The following is a 25,298-nucleotide window of genomic DNA, read 5'->3' as shown; positions in this document are numbered from 1 at the left end:
TGGTACGTCAAAAGGCCAGATGGCAACAGAATGCAGTTCTCTCTCGGAGAATCAGAGGATCAGTTGAAAGACCATTACGTCAATTTCTGATTTGTTAATTAATTTTACAGAAAGATAGTCATGTTTCCTTAACTTGATCCACAATGACATTTCCTCATTCAACTTCATGCTGATACAAGAGATTTTTTCAAAAAAGCAAATCTTGGATACTTCGAGACTGTTCATTCACACTATTCATACTTTGTCTCAATTGATTTGAATCACAGCTTCAAGTTTATCAATGGATCTCCATCCTCCTGTGGGATGGAACTGCTCCCTCGCCCAAGGGCATACTGTCAATGGCTAAAATTCTATTCCCATCAGGAGTCAAGGACAATACATGGGAGATGGAGAATGATGAGCACCTGGAATATCTACTGGAAACATCTTCAAAAGCCTGGGGAATCTTAATATTCTAGCTGTGAATCCTAGCTTATGGCAAAACTAGAGTCACATGATCATAAAGAGATAATCTGATTCTTTGGTTGTCAAAATATGTCTTAATAGCAGTTCTTGTTCTCAAGTAAAATTTTAGGCAGATCTCAAATATTACAAATAAATAGTAAAGATAAATGAGGAGCTGCTCTAGTCAAAGCAGGTGTTGAATAACTAGCCCAGAAAGGCTTGTTCTAGATGGCTCTTTGTGGTTCTAAAATGGTTCTAGATCAAAACAGCCATCCTGAGGATCAAGAAGAGAGATAAAGTGCTATTTTGCTGTTTGGCAATCTAGCTCACTGAAAGCAAAAGTACTACTAGAACCAATTCCTTTTAAAAACACACTGGGGTGATGCTCTCTCAAGAACATCACATTGCACACTGTGTAAATAAAAGAATGTTTAATTAAATATAGGATATATTGTTTAAACAGTTGAGAAATCTATATTTTAATTTAGAAAACTTTCCATTAAGTGGCCCATTAATACCTTGGGTGTTAAAGGATTCACCTTTACTTATCTAGATAAGTTATTCTCAAGACAGAAAAGCTTCATTTATATGATACTGGACAACAGGTGACTTGGTACATATGTTAATAACAACACAAATATTTTGCTCTTGTTTTTTATATTAGTACTTACACCTTTCAGGGCCTGGGGGCCCCTGACAACAACATGCATCATTTCTGTCTCCTCCTCCCCATCACCACCATCAGCTCTCCTGGTCATGCCTTGGAATCTTCTCATAATCAAGATACTGTGCCTCATGTCGACATGTTTCCCTCTGGTTTCTCCCAGGGTAACACCATCTGTGTGGTACAAAGCAAATGCTCTTCCTTTCACAGTACTGTAAGGAAGTACACAGGACATAGTTAGTCATGGGACCATGTGTTTCAGAAGCCGGATAATGCTGCATCAGTACAAGGTATTACTGTATCCATGGAGGAGAGCAGTTGTAGAGAGATCTCTATGATTTTTGCAACTTCTTGTTACTCTATAATAATGTAAAAAAAGTTTAAAAAAATCCTGAGATCCCTCTCCTAGTTAGGACTTGCCCCTTCTCCCTCCTTTCCTCAGGCACCCCAGAAGGCTGTCACAGTCAACTAAGCTTTGGGAGAATTACACTTGAAAGCAGCACTGACATCTGGAGAAGCTCAGGGCCTCCTGTACCTTCTCCCCCACCTCCTCTGAGTTGCCAGATCCAGGTTTTCTATGCACCTCAACCTTGTGCATGCCCATAATTTGTAATGCATCTTTTGCTGTTTTGTATTCAGTGTCCATGTCTCAATCTGTATATGACAGACCTCCTGACCTCTTAATTTTTTTTTTTTTGCAAACATAGATTACCATAGAAGAGAAGCGCATGGTTTTTTCAACTTTAATCACATGGCTTTCTAGGTACTTTTCAGTGTTGCACACAAATCCCTGTTATGATATCAGATAATCAGAGGGTGCTCTATGGGCTCACTGTGGGGCCATGGCCATGAGTCTGGAACTCTTCCTGCACGGTTTGATTGGAGGTGCAGGAAATCTAGGTACTTTTTTCCCACCAACACTAAAGTTCTGTGTAAAGTGAGTAATATAAGACAATGGGAAAATCCAGTAAGAAATTTTCAAGCATTTTCCCAAATGTGAATCCTTTGAAACCACTTGTTTACAGTGGTCACAGTTATAAGACCTATACTTGTTGCACAAAACACGTCCATGGAGCTTTTCCCTCTGAGGTATGAAAGTTGTAAATCTGAAACAATGAAGCAGAATTAAATATCCTCAATACTGAAATGGAGATATTGCATTTCTGATACATTGGCATTGTCACTGTTACTTCTAACTATCTCATAATTCCAGTGTTGTCTGATTTGCTATTTGAAAATGTTTATTTGTAAAAAAATATTTTGGAAAACAGTATTTTATAATTCTTAACACCTGACTGCAAATGAGGTACATTTAAAATTTTCTCAGGGATTTGAGTGAATTATTAAAAAATTGAAAGTAAAGGGAAATAACTAATCTTGGTCTTTAAAGTCCATTTGCAATTTAATTGACCATTAGGCCACCAACTATCTTGGCACACGACCATTTAATAATGAGAAACTCAACCCCACATTAGGAGTGAGAGCAGCATAATTCATCAAAAGCTACACACCATTTACATTGCTTAAGCTTTCCATGGAGATTTCTTGGGGAAAGTGCAGAACATACAGTTTTAGTTAATTTATGAGCTTTTTAGTAGTGTTATAACAATTGAGTTCTGGCAACAATGTAAATGTTTGTTAACAACTATGCTTAGATTTTATTTGACTTGGGTCATGATTGTACTTCATCTCCTGCCTAAGAAGCTCAGGCTGAAATTAATAAAGTCAATGGTGGGGGGGTAGTTTTGAAAAAATTTAGTAATACTGATAAACATAATCATCTTAAGTACTTAAACTAGGATGCAACAATAATGTATCTGTAAAATTGCATTGCTATTCTGACAAATCTCATTTGATCTATATGGATCCAATTATTAAAATATCAATTTAATAATTTTCAGACTTGAAAAAGTATTATTCTCACATTAATCCTATGATATGCTTATCACAAAGAAGCATGACCCTCACCATTTTTTTCAAGTTTCTATCTGAAAATGGACATAATCATGATCACTGGTAAGCCTCCATAAGGACACTGAATTGATCCACACCAGTTTCTCTCTTTTGAGTGGTCCAGCAAAATATGGCAAAAAGAAAAACAAGGGTGATTCTGCAAGCTGGATTCTGACTTTTCTTCTCACAAGTTCTGTGGCCTTGAATTTAGCATTGAGTTTCTCTGGACTAAAGATTCCAACCTGTGATTCTAAAAATATCCCGTCTCTGTCTCTGTCCCTATCCCTATCTACGTATCAATTCTACTAAGTGGATGTATAGTGTAGTAATTCCAATAACATCTCAAAATTCTAAAATTACTAGTATATATGTGTGAGAAATGGAATTTATTCAGTCTATAAAATCATCAGAATTGAGACTTACTGAGTACTTACATGTAAGCATAGTGTTAATTATGCACTTGAAATTAAAAGTGTACATTATTACTATACTTATTTTATAGATGAAGGGACTGAGGCCTTGAGAGATTAATTAACTTGCTCAAGGTCACAGAGCTAGAAAGATGTGGACATATTGAACCCTTGCAAGTTACTGCAGACTCCTAAACTCCTACATTCCCAGACTACATGTTGGGTTCTGCCTGAAATGACTATTCTAAGCTTCTTCATCATTCCACTATAATGCTTGACTTTATGTAAACTCTTCCTCACCAATCATAACATTAGATGAAAATACCATACCCTGTTTTACTTATTCCACAAGCATTTATCTACTCAGTTAGAAAGTGGTAGTTTCTAGATATAGGCATGATGCAAGTAAATAATTTATTAACTCTATAGATGAACCTGTCATTGGCTAATTATGTGTTTCTACTTTGATTCCATATGACTTATAGGAAGTACTAGATAAGAAGTATAGGAGGCAATGTCTTTTTGGGAAAAACTGGCTTACAATGAATAAACCAAATGATGACTTGAAACTCCTTTTCACAGACACGACTATATTATTTATCAAATGGTGTAAATGCCTAAATTTAAAGAGCTTTCCAAGGTAAACAATGACTGAGACTTTCTACTTGCACTAACATTCAAGGTGAAATTTTTTGCCTAGATTTTAAGATATGGGCATATTTCCCACCAACATTTCTGTAAGGATACTTTCTGTTATGTAATTTAGCACCTCTGAAATAATTTTGTGACTCTGCTAGAAGAGCCTTATTTTCTACTGTAAACATTGAACAGATATAAGATACTGCTTTTAAACTTATACCAAATAAGAACTAACTTATTTCTGATAATATTTGTGTCATACATATAGCTTTATTATCTCCATTTGAATCAGATTCCTTAAACAACTTTGTACTTGATTCATCTCACCTCTGATTCAGGAAGACTGTTTTAACTATAGGACTTGAGAGTTGGGTCGGGGAAGGGTTGGGAGAAGAGGGTGGGGACTATCCAAAAACTACAGATAAGTGAGTCAACTCCACATATTTGATCTCATTGTTATTTTAGGTTGACATTTTATTTACTTGAACAATATCTTTCTAACATACACATTGATATGGTTTTCTAGATTGAAAATTATATTCATACACATATCATCACTGTGAATAATATTAAATCATGTCAAATTGACATATTTTAGTGTATTGCTCTAAATCCTGCTATGACAGTCACTTGCATATGGTATGGTATTTAAAAGAAATTATCATTCCTAATTATTTTAAGCATATCCTTTATTAAATTGAATATTGACTTCATGAAAGGCAAGGACCTACATCCAAGAATATTCTATCCAGCAAAGCTATCATTTAGAATGGGAGGCCAGATAAAGTGCTTTCCAGATAAGATAAAGTTAAAGGAGTTCATCATCACCAAGTCCTTATTATATGAAGTGTCAAAGTTACTTATCTAAGAAATAGAAGATCAGAACTATGAACAATAAAATGACAACAAACCCATAACTATCAACAACTGAACCTAAAAAACAAAAACTAAGCAGACAACTAGAGCAGGAACAGACTCACAGAAATGGAGCGTTATCAGTGCGAAGGGGCAAGGAGACTGGGGGGAAAGGTACGGGGAATAGGAAGCATAATTGGTAGGCATAAAATAGGGGGAGATTAAAAATAGTATAGGAAATAAGGAAGCCAAAGAACTTATATGTACAACACATGGACCTGAACTAAAGGGTGAGAAATGCTGGAGGATGGGGGGATACAGGGCAGAGTGGGGATAAGGGGGATATAGGGGAGAAAAGAATTGGGACAACTGTAATAGCATAATCAATAAAATGTACTTACAAATTGAATATTGATTTCAAATAATCCACAAGAGACACAATTTTCCTACAGACATCTACTTATTCTGGAACTATTTTTATGTGGTATAATTTTGTAGATGCCAAGTCTTCCTCTTTTGCCAAGCTCTATTCATTATTTGAAATTTGACCAACAAATATTTACTGACACTTCCTATAATCTAATGAGCTGCAGAATTTTTTTAAACAATGCTTTTAATAAATAAGAATATTATCTCAATGATAGATTGAAAAATAAATAAATGCTTCAAGAAAGCATCTTAAGATGCATGAATATTTGATGCATACTTAGTAAGTACCAAGAGAATAACATGATCTACCAACTTCACTAATTGAAATTACAACAACAAAAACCCTTCAACCTATGTGTTGTTTTTCTAGTCACAAAAAAGGTAATCCATACTTTTTACTTTTAATAGCCTCACATTTTTCTACAAATTGCATTAATAAATATATCAGTTCTTTTACTTTTGACCAAATATATTCTAGGCTGGCCTGTCAATTTTTGTTGTATATTAATTTGTTTTACTGAAGATTTTAGTTGTTAAACCTAAATTGTGGCTCTTTAACATAATTTTAAATAAAAATATAAAACAGGAATTTTTTTCAAGGGGGTATATGTCCTCCAAAATATTTGACAGATATTTGGAAGGTGTTGTTGCACACATTGATGAATTAAACAGTCACTGAGGACCTGCCAGGACACAGATAATTAGTGTGTTTGTGACACAACACATGTGGAGGTTCAATTCTAATAGTGGTAAATGCATTTCAAACAGTGAAATAAGTAAACATTATGTTGCAAGTTACAAAGTGACTTCTGTTATGAAAAATAAAGTAGAAATGGTAAGGAGAACCAATTAAGTAACATGCGAGCAAAGCCTTGAAGGAGACAGGAGACAGAAAAATGTCCAGGGTAAGATCAGCAAAGTTGAGCCATGTTCCCAACGTGAAGCGTGCCTGGGGTGCAAAGATACCAACTTCGCTGAAATAGGGGGAGTAGTGAGGGGCAGAGAATTAGAAAAGAAGAAAAGAGGAAACAGCTCTAGGACCTCGTAAGCCATAGAAAGGCCCTTGGACTTTCCCCCCAAAATGAAATAAGGAGCCAAGTGGTCATCTGAGAGAAAGCAAAATATCCAGAGGAAACAAAAACAACAAGTCTGCCTATAAGGGTTTGAATTGTGTCCCCCAAAAAGATATGTAGAAATCAAATCCCTAGTATTTGTCATTTGGAAATAAGACCTTTGTGTACGTGATTGGGTTAAGATGAAGTCATTGTGCAGACCCTAATCCTATATGGCTGATGACCTTACAGAGAAGGTGACAGACATTCAGGAAGAACATCATGTGAAGATAGAGGCAGAGACTGGACTGTTGTGTCTTCACATCAGAGATTCAAGGCCACCACCAGAAGCTGGAAGAGGCTACAAGGATTTTTCCCTAGAACATTCAGAGGGAGCATGGCTCTGCAGACACCTTTACTCCAGACTTCCAGCCTCCAGCACTGCAAGAGAATAACTTTCTGTTGTTTTAAGCACCCTCCCACCTGCCACCCAGTTGGTGGTATATTGTCACAGCAGCCCTGGGAAGCTCACACATCAGTGGGAGTGTGGGTGGGGCAAGAGGTGGTGGAGGTTTCAAGAGAGAGGAGAAGGAGAAAGAGAGTGGAAGGGGCACTGGACCACAGAGATGTCAAATGGCTGTCCAGCCATCTTAGGCTCCCTCGATGTTTGTTTGTGAATTTCATGGAAGACCAATCAATGTGGTCTGTTGTTTTCTGTTGCTGCACTCAGCTGTCTGATGCAGCTGCCTGGTGGTGGAGAATTGCATTTACACACCTGTGTGTTACAGGTGATTAAGGGGAAAGGCAACAGGGGGTATTTCCAAGGGAGTGAGTGATGTTAATAAATTGATCTTGACAGACAAAGAAATATTTCTCATTCTTTTTCATTGCTGCACGTGGTGCTCCTTAGTATGGAGACCTTGCAGTTGATTTAACCACTTCTTTATTGATGGGCATTTAGATTGTTTACAAGTTTCTGCTGTTGTGATTCTATGTTTTTAAAAATCTGTATTTTTATGAATGCAAATATATGAAAGCAGTTGCCTATTTTTTCTTATCTAAAATTTTATAACATGTATCCATATTTAACTTATACTTTTTTTAAGTGAAAGAAAAATAAAAGTATTTTTATGACAATAAAAAAGCAAGTTTATCTTGGGATTTCAGTTTGGTATAGAGGGATGTAATGGCTTGAGGGAGGGGTGAGAAACCATTCAAAAGTGGGAAAAGTAATGAATTTTGGATCCCACAAAAGTTAATTTTTTATTTTGTATTTCCTGGCATAGTACCTCACATGTAATTCTGTCCAATAAATTGGCTAATTGAAATACTAAAGCTCAAGAGCTGTATTGCTTACAGAATTAAGTCCCTGGGTTTAAACATTGTAGAAGAATGCAATATTTTAGAACAGGTAGGAGCCTTAGCAAGCATCTAGCCAGATACCCACATATTTTTAGATGATGAAATACTTAGGGTAAGTACACTGTCTGTTACATAGCTACTAAATCATAGAAGCAGAAGCAGAATTCCTGTTGTTAGCTGCTATCTAGTGATGCCGCCACATCTATTACTTACTTGACTTAAATGTCCGTCAAGTCACCCATGCCGGCAACAACTTTGAAATGTTCTTTTAATGTGTCTATTAATGGTTATTTAGAACACCTTGCTTTATAGAACACACTTTAAAAATCAAGTAATATTAGAATAGAGAGTAACCAAATTATCTATGTTCTATTTTAACCTATTCAGTTTTGCTACTGTTATACCATAAAAGGAAAAAAAACTACAATTACTTTGGTGTCTTTTAGTTATGTAATGAAATGCAGAGTTACTAGGCAATTGCAGGGAGTGGGATGGGCACGGTGAGAAATTGTATTCCCATGTAGTCATTTGCATTAAAATGTATACCAGATACTTGATGATAATTTATGGACAATGCCTTCCCTTGCATTCCCTTAGTTGTCACAGACTGAAAGAAAAATATTAGTCATATGTGAGAAAATCTGCACTACTGGCCATATCTAATTTTGTGTTTCAATAACTAGTTTGGAGCAGTCTGGCATTTCCAGCACTGCTGAGCATGTTTGTTGTTGGCCTTCAATACACTCTTCCTTTGAGCAATTTACCTATTTTGAAAAGTGTTAACACAGCCTCAGTGCTTTCATTTCCCTCCACTCAGCATCTCACAGCTATAGACACCAAAGAACAAAGACTAGAGAGGAGATGGGACCACATTTTTCTTCCACTGAAGACGGCAGCAAAGTGGATGCTAAAATGTAAAAGTACTTCCGTCTTTTCTGAAGTTGAATCAAGAGCCTTTTGTGATTGGCTCTTCCACAGACTGCTTCTGTGCTATGTCTGCTGATGCCTAACTCTCAAGTTCATTGTCCTGACAATAGATGAATGTTATTTCATTGACTCCACACTTCTCTTTCCCCTGGAGAAAATTCCTTCACTCATCCCATGTGACTCTGGCTAGATGGTTAAGTCTAGGAAGGGGATAAAACTGAGTCTGATGAATCTTGGTATCCCCTTTACCCTCTGCAAAGGTGGGTTCAAGGGGTAGAGACAACTTCCAAGTGGGACTGACCAGAGTCCTTCTGTTACCAGTAAGAGAAAAGGGCTAACTTGCCTTCAACAATGAGCTATGAAAATGAAGGGGGAAGTTGCCACCACCGTCTTATCCACCATATGGACACAATAGAGTTAAAAATAAAAATTAAACAGATTTGATGGCCATAGTAGGCCATAAAAAAGAGGAAAATTTTACCTTTTGTGACAGTATGGATGGACCTGAAGAATATTAAGCTAAGTGAAATAAACCAGTCAGAGAAAGACACATACCATATGATTTCACTCATATGTAGATTCTAATGAACAAACTGAACTAGCAAATAAAACATAGACAGACTCATAGATGGACAGATGACAGCTAATGGTTGGGGAAGAGGCTAGGGTTTGGTGGGACTGAGCAAATAGGAAAAAGGACTCATGGACATGGGCAACAGTGTGGTGATGGCTGAGGGGAGGCAGTATAAGGAGGACAAATAGTAATGAAAAAACATACTATAAAGATTAAATTAAAAAATAAAAAACTGAGCCCTGCCTGGTGTGGCTCAGTGAATTGAGTGCTGGACTGCAAATCAAAGAATCACTGGTTGGATTTCCACTCAGGGCACATGCCTGGGTTGCAGGCCAGGTCCCCAGTAGGGGGTGTGCGAGAGGCAACCACACATCGATGTTTCTCTCCCTCCCTTCCCTTCTCTAAAAAATAAAATAAATAAAATCTTTAAAAAATTATTTCCATCATGAATTTTAATCTGTCTCATGATGACTCTGACTGTTAGACTTAATTCTTTAAAATAAAAGTTTATAGAGACACAAAAAATAAATAAAACAGAAATAAGCTGAGAGGGAGAGAGAGAATATTATAGCATTTGAACTCCAGATCCAAATGTGCATTCAGTCCAGTCAGCTTACTGAACTAGGTCGGTAAGTCTTCTTTTCTAATTAAGCTAATGCAAATAGTGGGGACCACTGACTTCAAACAGTTTCTACATTGCCTGCCCCCCTCCCCCACCTCCTAAATATACCTTAAACCAGTCCCATAACTTTTCTGGTCACTCTTGGTTATTAGAACAGTCACATTCTCAGATATTAAAAATCCCACTCCAATCTAAACAAAACCTTCCTTTTTCTTCCTGTTGAAACATCTCTGCTTCTGACCTCAGGGATTCCCTGAAATCCCGGGACCAGCAATAAAAAAAAGGGCTGGCATTTGTCCATCCACTCCTGGTGTTCCGGCTCTCCTCTCACTACTCTGGCTCCTCTAGAAGAGGGGAGAAAGTATTACTTAAATGTATTTCATAATCTAGCTGTTTATTCCTTCTGTTTGCAAATGTCAATCCACTGGGTGTTTCTCTCTGTATTCTGGATTCAGGAACCCCACCCTCAGCTGAGAACTGTTGCCTGACACTTCCTTTTCCCGGCAGCCCTCTTGGGAGAAGTCTCTGAGCTAGGCTCCAGCTCAGTGGACTTTCCTGGTATCCATCTGGTCAACAGGAAAACTTGGCAGCCTTGCCCTTCTCCCCACAAATTTGGAAAGAACATGTTTCTCCCACTGCTGCTGTGTTTTGGTCCTGTCACTATGGGCCATACAACCTTCCTGCTTTCCTGTTTCTCCAGGTAACAGGAAGTCAACAACCTCTGCTCAAATATGCCCACTAATTCCATAGGGTGCTTTTTAGCTCCTCAGAAGCTCCTGGCTGCATACTTCTTGATATAGTGCAGGACTTGTGAGATTTTACATGTCAGGAGGTCTTCTTTTCTTGAAAGTACATCCTTGGTGCTGAAAGGTTTTCACGGACATCCATTAGTCGACTTGGGAATGCAAGTGACATAAAATCCAAACTAGACCAACTAACTCCCTCTGAGGAAGGTGAGCTCAATAATTAGCCTCCTTGAATTCTCCTCTTGTGGTAATGGGTGAAGGATCTCAGAAAGGACTTTCTGCAAAACCTATGGGTTTTCTCATGGATGAGGGCAATCCTGTCCTATTGTCCTGAATCTCTGAGGCCCTATAGAGGTTCAATGTACTATTCCACTACAGTGATTTCAGCTTAAGTTGTGTCAGTTATAAGCAAAGGAGCCCTGACATGTATGCCTTCTGTTTCTCATTCATTTCCAAGGCCTTGGGGTACTGTTTACAGAAACTCTCTTCTCCCCTGGAAGACCCCTATAAATGCCAGGTTTATTACAGCTGTGTTTCAATTCCCTACCATCCACTTGGCATCCCCTAGGAATTCCCCTCTGCTTACAAAGAGGTCCTGAATATTCTCTTCCCCACTCCTTGGCAACAAGTGCTTGATGAATGCATAAATAGACAAGTCAGCACAGGAATCCATGCACTGCTATCATCCTGATGTACTCAGGCCAGTAATTTTCCATGTGAGAGTTCATGACCAATTTTCACTACTACCAATAGACTCTTTTCCCTATCCACACAGAAAGAGTGGGCATCTGTTTCAATAAAGACATATCTAACACAGATAGGTAAACTGTGTCAAAGGATCAAAAAGACAATGAAGACACAAAGAAAGGGCGATGAGTTGCTACCAGCTTGAATATAATAAGAAAATAAGAACATTCTTTCGGACAAGCTCATAAAACACACGTATCGTAGTACACTCCAAATGTGGAGCTTAGTGAACTCTTCCAAAGCCATTGTTTTGTAACAGCTATCAAGGCAGTAAGATAAACCATGCCAATCTTCCCAGAAGCCCTGCATTTGTCCTTACCCCAGTCACAAGCTCTCACCTCCTCCAAAGACACCACTATCCTCACTTTTATACTAATCATTTCTTTGCATTTTTAATTGTTGTACTTAAACTCGACATGGTCTTAAATTTACGCATAACCCCCATCCCATCTTTTTCTTTAAAATGTAGGTGATTTCTTTTCCTTATAGTCCATTTGTAGAAAAATGTAGGTCATTTATCCTGTTGTGTTTTCCACAGACTAGACCTTGCTGATTGCCAGTTGTATACAGCAGTTATCCTGTGTCTTATGTAAGCAGCTGAATTCAGAGGTTTAATCAGATTCAGGTCTGATTCCTTTAGTAAGACCACTGGTGGCCCTATCCTTCATAATTAGGAGGTAATTCATGTCTGGTTTGCACTCCAACAGCAGTAACCATTAGTACTCAACGCCTCAATGCATAGATCCACTGGGGATCAGAAAATAGTTATTTTTGAATTCTATCATTTTGTTTTTATTTATTAGCTAGCATAATTCTGTGAGAGACTTTTATACTTATCTAATCATTAGATGTATGAGGGGAGAGCCCCCTCAAAAGAGGAATTTAATTATTAAAAATGTATTTATCATTACATGTTTAAACTTCAGTCAGCTTCAAAGTAGTCTCCATTTGATGCAATATACCTACTGAGATTTTTTTTCCACTGCTCAGAACAGTTTTTGAACTGGTCAATTTTGGTGTCTTTTAGTGCTTCTGCCATTTTTTGTTTTACCTCTTCCACATTGGCAAAATGTTTCTCTTTAAGGATGATTTTCATCCAGGAAACAAACAAAAAGTCACTCAGTGGCAAGATTGGGTGAATAGGGAGTGTGGGGGCATGGGGCTCGTGCTGTTTTTGGTTAAAAACAGCTGAACATTCTTGGTGACGTGGGCAGGTGTACTTGTAAATCACCCATCATGAAATGGGCAAACGCAGCCCTGGCTGGCGTAGCTCAGTGGATTGAGCACGGGCTGGGAACCAAAGTGTCCCAGGTTCGATTCCCAGCTAGGGTACATTCCTGGGTTGCAGGCCATAATCCCCAGCAACCGCACATTGATGTTTCTCTCTCTCTCTCTCTCTCTCTCTCTCTCTCCCCCTTCCTTCCCTCCCCCAAAAATAAATAAATAAAATCTTTAAAAAAAAAGAAATGGGCAAACGCACTGAAAGGTTCTTCAAAAAAAATTCACTGAAGGTGAATGAAGCCTCTCACAACAGCACCAGCTGGTGCACTGACACAGATGGGTTCCTAGAAACACATACCTAGTGGCAGAAGCCTATACTACAGGGGCCTGCTCTCCATAAGATAATTCGAATTTTGGGGGGTCCCTCTTCGTATATTGTTTGTGTAGGATAGACATAATAAGTGCTTGAGTCTTTCCTTTTATTACTGAGGTTTCCAGGTAATAAACTCATTATGCACACTCCTCAAAAAAGTGACCAATTAGTTTTTAAAAATATTATCATCACAGGATTTAAGCCTATGATATATGTCAAGCTGCAATTCCTACCTTATTAAAATTCAAATCTTACCCTTTTGTCCAGTAGGAATGTGTCAAGCTGACTCCTTAGTTTTTTAGAAATAAAATTAGTTGTCTTTTATCACTCCTTAATTATCTGGCATTTAAAGATGTTTTTGGCTAATTGTGTTAGTTTCCTAGGGCTTCTGTAGCAAAGTACCATGAAGTGATGGTTTAATGCAGATATTTATTCTCTCAGTTCTGGAGTCCAGAAGTCTGAAGCCAAGGTATCGGTAGGATCATGCTATGTTCCACACCTTTCACTTAGTTTCTGGTGTTGTTGGGAATCCTTGGTATTCCTTGGCTTGTAGTCACATCACTCCAATCTTGGTTTTCATTGTCACAGGATTTCTCCTTGTGTGTCTTCATATTGTCTCCCCTCTGTGTGTGTCTGTCCCCACATCTCTTCTCCTCCTCTACAAGGACACAAGTCATGCTGGATGAGCCCACATAATATACCATCACCTAGGTTGTGGTATGAAAGAGAGACACATGTGTCCATCTGCTCCCCCACTCCAGTGGATTTTTTAATCCTCACCTGAGAAAGTGTTTATTAATTTTAGAGAGAGAGAAAAGGAGGAGGGGAGAGAGAGGCACAGGGAGACCGGAACATTGATTGGTTACCTCCTATATTCACTCCAACCTGGGATCAAACCTGCAACTCAGGTATGTGCCCTAACCAGGAATTGAACCAGCAACTTTTGGTGTATGGGGCAACACTTGAACCAACTCAGTCAACTGGCCAGGACATCCCCCGCACTGTTTGAGAGTTCTGCATGGTATGCTAAGTCCCCTGAACTTCCAAGAACATATGCATGAGTGCTGGGAAGACATTATCCTGCATTTGCAGTACCAGAAAAGTGCAGGGAAGATCAAGAAATGAGTATCTTGCATGTGAGTTGAAGTGCTGTGAGAATGAGACCAGCTGCAGCCTCACTGATCTACCTACCATCACTGTGGCTAGAATCTGAGATGAGTTTGAGAGGATTTGAGGTTTTGCACAAATGCCTCCTAAACAGGGGCTTTGATGGGCTCAATATCAACCCAGATGTAGGTGGTGAGAAATTGGCAGGGCAGTTCTGCCATTCTCAAACCAGATCTTTCACCTCTGGTCCAAAGTGGTTCCAGAAGGTGCAGAAATGAGGGAGCTCATGCTCCTTCCCCAGAAAGGCCTGGCCTGAAAATGTCACCCACCACATCCCATCAGCCAGAACTCAACTACTCATGTACATTGGGCTCCAAATGAGATTAGAGAGCCCTTAGCACATGCAGCCAGGTGGTTTTGTGATTCCCTAAAAATCACTATCAAAGGAAAGAGAATGGACACAGTGGACCTGGATGTCAGGACCTACAGTGGCAGGAAGCAAGAGCAACCCAGCACCAGGCAGAGGGCTGCTGTTGGAGTCCTGAGAAGAAGCAGTGACACTCAGGATAAGACTAGAAGGACCCCAGCAGATGCCAAGGATATAAAGCTGATGGAATGCCTTCTTTTTCATTAGTTAAATGTGATTCCAGTGTGAAGGAGTTGGTATTTTCTGCTTTCAGTACTCAGCCTAACTTTTGCTGATTGATGCCCCTCCTTCCCTCTTGGCAAATACTCCTTTTGGTCCTCACTAAGATCTCAAAAAACTTTTTCCCAGTCCACCATATAGCCTGAGGCAAAATATATAGCAACTGTTCCAAAGACTTATAGACAAAGAACAATAGCTTAAAAATATTTATACTTAGGCCAATTTTTCAACTAAATTTGCAGCCAGGTACTTCCAGGAACCTCTTAGCTGGTCACATTGGCAGCCATCACAATGAGCCCAGTGCTCGGTGCCAAGGCACATTCAGTGATATTTGGAGGGGTGGTTAAAGTCCACATTTGCAATCAGACTCCCTAGAGTGCCTCTCACCAGAGGCTGATAGGAAGGTGCCAGACAACAACCATCTATGGATGAAGGTTTTGAGAGTCAGGTTAAGCTCTGGGGTCCTCTGGGAAGTCTGATTGTCATGTGGCTTGCTGAAGAATCTACTCATCATACCCTGAAATTCAGGGCACTCTGCAAACCAAACTCAGCTCCTTCAAGAATTTTAGGGGTAAAAGTGGCCTCAGGTTGGCCAGCAACTACTAATTTCCCTTCTGTCTCCCTCCCTCCTGATCTTCCTTGCCCAGAGCTGTTCCACTGGGAAGAAAGGGGGAGGCACAAACCCAGGATGCTAACCTGGGTTCCTGGAATATAATAAAAGCTTGATCAGTGTAGCTATTGCTATTTCATCTCTTTCCTATCTAATTTTATTATAAGATCCTTGGGGAAGAGTCCATGTGGCATGTTTCATTGTCCTTCCCCTCCCCAATGTGTAGCACAGTGCATTGCATACAGTAGGCCCAATGTGATACTGTTTGCTTAGCTAATCATGAGAAAGTAGAAAATCACATTAGTAGCAATATTTGTTGACTATTGGGTCTGTATCTGTCCCTGTGGCTGTGTGTATCACACAGCTTCAGGAGGACATGCCTCATCTGGCTTGCAGAACTCAATCTCTCAGCCCTGAACCTCCACTCTGCTACTTACTGGCCATGTTATTTTAGGGCAAGTGCCTCAGTTTTATCCTCTATTAAGTGAGAATAATGATACATGTCAAATATTGAGAAGAATCCCTGGCATACCTTCTATTTTCTGGACTCAATTTTGTGTCTTTGATAGAAGGGGCTCTATCTCATTTCTTCTGGGGTCCTCAGTAGCCAGGGTTCTGTCAGGTAGAAGGTTAACAAGTGTTTAGTGAACCAAACAAACCTGCACTTCCCATGTCAGGTGTCAGTGGTGAACTTCGCAGCATCTGTTGAATCTGCAGCATCTTAGGGAAGCTAACTATCAGGACTGTGGTAGAGATGGCCATGCTTGTGGGTATCTGGCTCTTCTTTCCTTTCAGCACACAGGAGAGTGCACTTCCAACATACCAAGGTTGATGGGGCTATGGGACAAGTTCTAGCCCATAGGCAGCGAGAGGAGGTGTGTGAAGCCACATGTAATTGTAGGTACCAGGCCCTCCACTCTCTTTTCTGTTAGTTGGGGAATTAGAGGCTACAAGTTTCAGGTGGCAGAACCTCCTCCAGCATATTCCACAAATTTTACAGAGCTGAGACTACACCAATCTGCAAGGACAGTACTATGAACTAACAACCTTGTGTTCAGCCATTATCACAATGGTAGTTACCATAGCATAGCCTAATCTGATTCACACACCTAGAAAGGAACACACACACACACACACACACACACACACACACACACACACACACGTGGGTGTACACACAACTTAGGGGTGAGAAAATTGAAAATGAAGAAACAAAGGATTCTGACTTGCTCAAAGTAAGTGACTGATCTTGTGACAAGAATCTAGATTCTCCCTATCCTAAACCAGTATGTTTCTGTTTTCCCCAAGGTGGTCCCATAGTAAATGTTTCTCTCCACATTTACTGTTCTCTCGCTTGTGTCTAGACTTTGTATACATTTTTTCTTCTGCCTAAAATATAATTTTTTACTTCTTCAGCTTATGTCAATTCCAGGCTACAACATACTTGTCCTTTTGATCTCAGCATAGATAGCACTACCCCTGCGAAGCATATTTAATCCCCTACATCTTCTCCTTGCAACCTAAGAGTGATCCATAGCCCCACTCTTAAAAATAGAAAAGCCTACACTGACGTGCATTTATACATTAACTCTTCTATAATCTCTGACTAGACTGAAAATTGTGCCAAGTCAGGGGTCACACCTGTCTTTGCTCACTGTGACATCTTCTGGTCCCGACACTCACCTGTACATAGTGGATGCTCCATGGATGTTGATCGAAGGAAAATATGAAATGGTATAGCTACCATTTACTAGGTGCTTATCAAGTGCCAAGTTCCATGCCTGCCTCTTCACATAATGATCTCAATTTTTAAAATAATTTTATAAGGTAGATATTGCTATTCCATATTTAAAAATCAGGAAAACATCTTTAAATCCAGACAGGTTTAAGATTCAAGATTTAAAATTTAAAAACATCTTAAGCCCAGAGAGATTCAAAAACTTACTGAAAGTCACAAAACCAAGAGATGGTAGATACGGGATGTAGACATTGGTCTTGCTCCACTAGGCTACTCAGCCACACAGTGAGAGTACACAGAGCAACAGGCCCATGCTGCTTTGTGAGAGAGAGGCTGAGGTAACTAACCTACATGCCTCACAGTCCACACTGCTTTTTCCAAAATAGTGAAGATTAATTTCAAGAAGGTAGGGCTCGAATGTTATTTCACCATTAAGCTTTTCTTGCCCATTATAAGGCATATCATTTCTCTTTCTTTGAATATTCATGGTTTATCCTTCTCAACTCATGATTATGCAATTGACTATTCCTGTCTTCATTCAGTGCATACCCATTTCTAATTGACGGAGCACACAAGCTCATGAGTGCTTCCATGGATGAGCCTGTGCTTCTTTCCCCACATGACACACCAGGTGCCTGTCAGGGGAGAGTGTGCTGAGTGTGGGACAGCTAGATGGAGTCACAATCATATAGGGCATACCTCCTACCTTTATTCTGACAATCCTGACATTATGTCTAAATGCTTTCATTCCAAAAATAAATTATTCTATTTGTCTTCTTCTTCAGACCACAAATTATGCTTTGGGATCGAGGAAGCTATCCCTCTAAGATACTCCACCAGAAATGAGCTGATACACTTGGGCTTATTGGTATGTCAGATAATGAGGAACTGCTGGCTACAGCAAGAGCTTCTCCCTCTGGCTCTGACTGGTGTGGCCCAGTTGGCTGGAGCGTTGTCTCTTAACCAAAGGATTGCAGGTTGATTCCTGGTCAGGTCACGTACCTGACTTGCAGGTCCAATCCTCAGTCCAGGTGCATAGAATCCCAGGTCTGGCACATCCAGGGGGCAACTAATCTGGGCCTCCTATGATCCAGGGTCCAGGTACTCCAGTAGGCAGCCAACTGATGTATCTCTCTTACACTCATATTTCTCTCTCTCCTTTCTTCCCTCCTTCTCTCTCTCTCTCTAGATACAAGGAAAAAAGTGTCCTCAGGTGAGAATAAAAAAACAACAATAACAAAGCAAAACAAAAAAATCACCTCTCCCTTTGGAAGGACAGTTGGTTAGGGCCATCTCAAGACACCTGGACTCCTATGATGAGGAGCCCAAAGCCACTGCCCGTGTCAATGAGGGTGGGGCAGGTGCTGGCCCACATATGCCCATTGTGGCCTCCTGCAGTCCCTGGAAATCCCACTGAGAACCATCAGGTGCTAGGCAGGTGAGGTCCTGCACTTCACTTAGCAACATATTGTCACCTTAAGAGTGCCAGACATGTCTACCACAGGGGCCTCTGAAGAACCCTCTTAGGTAAGTAGAGGTCAACAGAAATTGGATTTCAAAGATTTTTAACTTTCATGTGTTCAATTCAACATACCCCTACTTCATACTAACCAGCAAGAGGTATTGCTATTGCACACGCCTTACCGAGAATGTGACATTTCTACCACCACTGGCCCTGCGTTAGGTCCTGGGATGTCTGCTGGCCCTGTAGGTAGGGGTCCCAGCCAGCCCTCGGCACAGTGACAGTATACTTGTGGGTAGCAGGGGAGCAGAAGGGGCTCTTCAAGTCTGTGTGCTAGCACTTTCCAGCACTTTTTTAGGAGTCTCACATAGGTTCTGTTGAGCTTGAACTGCTAGGAAAAGTCCAGACAGTAAATATCCTACGCTTTGTGGACCATATGTTTTTTGACACAACTATCAACCAATAGGTGTGCAAACTGAAGCACAGAGAGTGCTAGTAACTTGTTTGGGTCACACAGCTGACTGTGGCAGTGCTAGGATTTGAACCCAGGCAGGCTGCCTAGAGAGTCTGAGCTCCTAACCACTATGCTAAAACACAGGTGAACCAAACATCATAATAAAAGATGTATATTTTAATGTTAAATTGGCTAATAAAGACTCCAAGTGAGCCTGAGTTTAGAGAAAAGTTATGTGGACAAGAGCTGCAGTGGTAAGGAGGACGGATGGACTTCAGCCAGGGAGAGCAATGTCTCAGTGGCAGCAGGGGACAGTGCTGGGCTCCATGGAATGGAGTTATTTGGTTCTTGTCCAGACACGCTCTATCTATCCATAACTAAAACTTATCGAGCACTCACAATGTGCCTTACCCCATTAAGCACTTTCATTGCCTTAAAAGACAAATTAATCTGTTTTACTACATAGATAATCAGAGGCTATGAAAACTAAACATGGCTTTAAAAACTGTCTAGAGAGTTCCAGCTGTCCTCCGGAAGGAAAGACTGGCTCAGCACACGGGCATTGACACCTGACAAATGGTTTTGCATGCTGCACTACCATTTTCTGAGAGGTTCATCAGGTAGAGCTTTTCCTTCTATGTGTGGCAAACCATACACTTCCAACTGGCCTGAAGCAAAAAATATGGAGTTTATTGACTGAAGACCCCAAGGTCCAGAGCCTTTCCCTTAAAGCACAGTTGGCCGTACTCATGAAGTGGGGTTGGAAGCTGGTGTCCAGGAAGCAATGTATGTCTGCTCCATTCAATAGTCCTGGGCTGGTGCTTTGTCCTTGATTCTCTCCAATACCTTCATCACCTTTACTCCAAATACCTTAAGAGATTGAGATATTGAATGTAAAATCTTTAAAACTGAGTTGTCATTTTGCCCCCCACCTGCCCATTTTGTGATTCCTACTGTCTCCTCTTTACCTCTGCCACCACCACCAACACTGCAGTAGAGTCTTTTTTGATGTGGTCCAGACATTGGAAGGTCCCTGGGGCTGGGAGGATGTGCCTATGAGAACATCTATCACCCCCCTACCCCCACACTGCTACTTTAGAATGTATTCCAAAGATCCTGGACTTGCCCACCAAACATGGCAAAGGGGCAGACATTCTTTTTTGGCAGGTGGGAAAATGTGAAGCAAAATGAAGGGTAGTTACTGTTCCTGTGATTCTGTCTTTAACAGCATGTTACACGGAGCTAAGGAAATGTTATAGGTAGCCAAGAAAGAGAAAATGGAAAGAATAATGCTACCTGACTCTGTGAGATAAAAGAGAGTGGAACAGTAGGAAACTAGGATGAACAAATTTCTTTTGCCGGTGACCTTGGCTTGAAGCAGGTTATTTGTATGACTTTATTATGTAACTTTTAGTTTTTAATGAAGTTGAATGAATTGCAAACATCCAGTAGAATTGGTACCAACTTTGTAGGTTCTTTCAAAGATGTGCACAGAGGTAATAATAACATTTAGAGAGCAACTTCATGCATGTTATTCCGTTTGTTCATTGCATCAATTCTACCATCATGATTTTCATTTCATAGGTGCATAGCTAAATGCTCAAGAATGTCATCTGCCATAAGACCAGGGCCGCCACTCTACACAAATCCAGGAGCCACCATTCATAGTGTACAATGACCCTGAAGTTGGATGTGACTTTAAGTGGTAGTCCCGACCAACCAGAGGTAAATGGTAAAAGGTGGTGCTTAAAACTAAGTTTTGTCAGCTTATTTCAGGGTACATGTTACTTAAATCTGGAAGTAAGGGAAGAAAGGTTTCTGCCCTGTCCTTTATCTTCCCTCATTACGATATATAAGGTATACTGCAAATAAGTTTTCATTCATATGTAACTTACTGTGGAAATTAGTCCTCCTTTTAGACTCAATATATTTAGAATTTTAAGTCAGTTTGTTCAAATATATTTTGCTTAGGATTGTTAACGATTGGGGTGATATAGTATTCACATCAAATATTGTTTAAAAATTATGTATAAAATAGTTGTCAGTTTTTTCTAAGTATAAAAGCAAAGGTTTCTGGATTAAATCTATATATTTGAAATTCTCTAGTTTTGCCTTTCCAGCTAACTTATACATTTGATACCCTGAAAAATTTCTGCTAGAAAATACATGTAAGTTATAAAATATAATAAAAATCCACATCTTTTTAAGTTTATGTGAGCTTGAAATAAAATAAAAGAAATCCCCAGAGGACAAAACCAAATGGGGTGGGATCTAGTGGTGAGCCAGTGCTATGAATAATGGTTTATAGCATTTATATCCCTGGAGGTACCTGCCAATTTTCCACAACTTTGTGCTTTGGGTTTAAAATCCACAAAGAAGCAGAAGAAAATACCCAGGGATCTTGGAAGGGGAAGAGTCTGGCTGGATCTTCTAATGCAGCTAGAAACTCCAAGAGCCCCAGTCAGTGAGAGGATCTAGGCACAAAGACTGACAGCAAACAAACAAACAAACAAATGGACAATGACAATTCGGACACACACGCAGACACAGAGTCCAATGTGGGACTTAGCAGACACAGAGAGCTTATCTTAAGGTCTGTTTTTATGGGAACCCAGAGTTAAAAAATGACCAGGTTAGATTTATTCTAGAAATGTAAGTGTGATTTAACATTTGAAAATCTATCAATGTAGTTTCCTATACTACTAAATAAACTAGAATATCCTAAGCCCATCTCAGTAGATGCTGAAAATATTTGATAAATGTTCATATCCCTTAAGCTTACAACAATCAGCAGAAAAATTGAATCTACCAAAATCTTAGAGCAAACATTGTACCAAATGGTAGAATTTAAAACATTCCTTTTCAGAAATTGTTAAGACAGGCTTTCATGTTACACCATGAACTGGTGGTTCGACATTTCAGTAAGATGAAGAAAATAATGAATAAGAGTTTGAAAGGAAGACACTAAAATTTTATTGTTTGTTTACTATCTGTGAACACATTCCTTTCAAACATCTTTAAAATACTCATATGAATAACAGGTTTAACAAAATTGCTAGATGTAAGATAAACTGCCTGCATTTTGCAGAGTATAATGTGCACATTTTGCACAAAATTCTGAGGGAAAATAAGAATGCACATTATACATGGGTATAATGATTACATATAATGGGTATAATAATGGGTATAATAATCCTGTGTATAATGTGCCCCAAAACATGGGTGCACATTATACACAGGAAAATATGGTAAAAGTCAAGTTGATTTCCAAAACCAAGCAACAAAGAGTAAACATAATTTTTATACAGGCACTATCTATAATAGCAACAAAACATGTAAGTGCTAGGAATTAATCTAACAAAATATGGGATTTCTATAGGGAAAATGATAAAACTTTATTAAAACATGTTTTTAAATCCCCTAAATAGATTGTGAAATGTGCCATATTAATGGGTAGAGGAGTTCAATGTTTTAAAGATATTATATCTTCCCAAACTTATTTTAATAAGGTGGTTTATTAAACTTGTCAAGCGATTTTAAAACATAAGAAGTAGGATGACAAATATTTAAGATGAGCCCAAAGAGAAAGGTGAAGAAAATGTTTTACCAGACACTGATATTTGTTTAAAAAAACAAACAACAACAATGAAAAAATAAACAGTAGTTAACATAGTGTGGCCCTGGCATAGGAATATGCCAGCAGAACAGTAAGAAAAAGACAGAGCACAATAATTACTGGTACAAACATGGAGACTTGCTGTATCAGAGAGTTGCTAATTCAGATCTGAGGAGAGAAGCCAAATACCCAAAATGTGCTTCAGAAAGCAGAAGAAAAAAGTGAAATCGAGCCTTTATTGTACACAATACACAAACATAAAATAAGGTGATTTAAATCCAAGAAAAAAAAGGAAAAGAAAAGAAAGGAAGGAAATAAACACAGAAATTGTGATTTTAGGGATAAGGTAAAAACATTTTTTTAATGAAACAAACAAACAAAAAATTACACAACCCAAAAGGGAAGACTGATAAACTTGAATCCATTAACATTTAGAATTGCTGTTCATTCAAAAGACAACATGAAGAAAATGAAGAGAAAAATCAGGAAAATACATTTTATAAAGTATCAATATGCATAATATATAGACAATTCCCACAAATCAGTGAGAAAAGACAAAACAACCTAGTAGTGAAATGGGCAGAAACTTGATATTTGCTTCACAGAAGAGCAACTACAAATGGCCAACAAACCCATGAAAACATTCTCACTGTCTTTCATAACCACAGAAAATAAAAATTAAAACTGCAATCAGATACTATTTTACACACATACAAACAGAAAAACTTAAAAGTTGATTATACCATTCTGGTGGAATCTTCAATTCATGTATTCATTTTAAAAAATGACTATAAAAATGCATTAAAGTTAAAGATGGGCAGAATTAAGACCAGCTATTTCATTCCAATGTCCAAAATGATGTGCATAGAAAATATATTTATGTACAAGTATGTGTTAAATATACTTTAATTGTTAAACATACATTTTTAACAAGTGAAATGAAAATTAAAAAAGTAAAAACTACAAATAACCTAAATTTCCATTGGTAGAAGTGAAAAGTTGTTATATATTTATTACAGTTCAAATGAATGAACTGAAGCTGCCTGAATAGAGACATAAAGTGGATTAGAGGTCAACAGAGGCAATCAGAAGTGAGTTACTAATGGGTGCAAAGTTTCTTTTGGGGGTAATAAAAACATTCCAGATTTAGATAGTGGTGATGATTTAACAACTTTGTGAATATGCTAAAACCACTGAATTATACATCTGTATGATATGTGAGTTATATCTCAATAAAAATACACAATGTTCAGTAAAAAATGCAAGTTGCAAAATAATACATATAGTATGATAATGCTTATATAATACTTAAATATAAGTATAATGCAGAAATATATTATTTTGTTTACATATGTATGTCATAAGGACAAAGAATAATAAAACAAAATTTAGGACAGTGATAAGTCCAGTCAATGAACTTCAAAATATTGGTAATATTCTATTTTTTTTAGCTTAGAGATGAGTATATTGACTTCACATCATTATTTATAATTGACATAAATGTTAAATATAGTTATGTTACATAACATAAAAAAATTAAAGTTAACAAAACAAAATCCCATTAAATATGTGAGAGAAATGTTGGAAGAGAAGAAATGATATCTGCCTCTTAAGTGTAAAATATAAAAGAGATAACAAGTCCCTAGTATATTACTTGACCAACAGGGAACTAAAAAATATTACCACACGCTGTTGACACAGGGGCGTGTGGTGGTGGAAAGAAGTGAATAAACTTCTGAGAGATTTTGGACGGATTGGGATTGGGAGTGAGAACTATAGGAAGAATGACCAGTAAGTTTTTAGCTTACATAACTAAATGTATGGTGGCTTATTTACCAATATACAAAATATCACAAAATACAGGGGTGGGCAAAAGTAGGTTTAAAGTTGTTTGTATGGAAAATAGTACAATAATGAATAAACAATAATATAAGAATAGACTCTGTGTTTTGCATACTCCCAACTGTAAACCTACTTTTGTTCACCTCTGTAATATTTAATCAGTTCAGTTTAATTTTTAAAATATATTTTGATTATGCTATTACAGATGTCCCATTTCCCCCCTTTATTCTCCTCCACCCTGAATCCCCCACCACCCATCAGCATTCCACCTCCTTAGTTCATGTCCGTGGGTTGCACATATAAATTCTTTGGTTTCTACATTTCTTATATTATTCTTAACATCCTCTTATCTATGTTGTACCTATTTATGCTTCTTATTCCTTGTACCTTTTCTCCCATGCTCCCTCCACCCCTCCCCACTGATAATTCTCCATGTGATCTCCATTTCTATGATTCTATTCCTGTTCTAGTTGTTTGCTTAGCTCATTTTTGTTTTTATTTTCTTCAGGTTCAGTGGTTGATCGTTGTGAGTTTGTTGTCATTTTACTGTTCATAGTTTTGGAATTTTTTTCTTTTTCTTAAATAAGTCCCTTTAACTTTTCATATAATAAGGGCTTGATGATGATGAACTCCTTTAACTTGACCTTATCTGGGAAGCACTTTATCTGTCCTTCCATTCTAAATGATAGCTTTGCTGGATAGAGTAATCTTGGATGTAGGTCCTTGTCTTTCATGACTTTGAATACTTCTTTCCAGCCCCTTCTTGCCTGCATAGTTTCTTTTGAGAAATCAGATGTTAGCCTTA

The 25,298-nt window shown here is 38.6% G+C and overlaps 1 long non-coding RNA gene across 1 annotated transcript in view; it reads right to left on the bottom strand.

Annotated features, from left to right (window-relative positions):
• LOC123807406 overlaps positions 1–25,298 on the bottom strand; it is a 50,621-nt gene that overhangs the window by 4,504 nt on the left and 20,819 nt on the right. The window contains exons 3-5 of the long non-coding RNA XR_006783646.1: positions 19,783–19,905; positions 18,122–18,304; positions 1,116–1,320 (exon numbers count right to left, since the gene is read on the bottom strand). This is a non-coding gene — a long non-coding RNA (uncharacterized LOC123807406). The remainder of the gene's footprint in view (positions 1–1,115; positions 1,321–18,121; positions 18,305–19,782; positions 19,906–25,298) is intronic.

Source organism: Phyllostomus hastatus, unplaced genomic scaffold (genome assembly GCF_019186645.2).
Source record: "Phyllostomus hastatus isolate PE091 unplaced genomic scaffold, TTU_PhHast_1.1 phas_scaffold_46, whole genome shotgun sequence".
Classification (NCBI taxonomy): Eukaryota; Metazoa; Chordata; class Mammalia; order Chiroptera; family Phyllostomidae; genus Phyllostomus; species Phyllostomus hastatus.
This window is presented reverse-complemented; position numbering and strand designations above follow the sequence as displayed.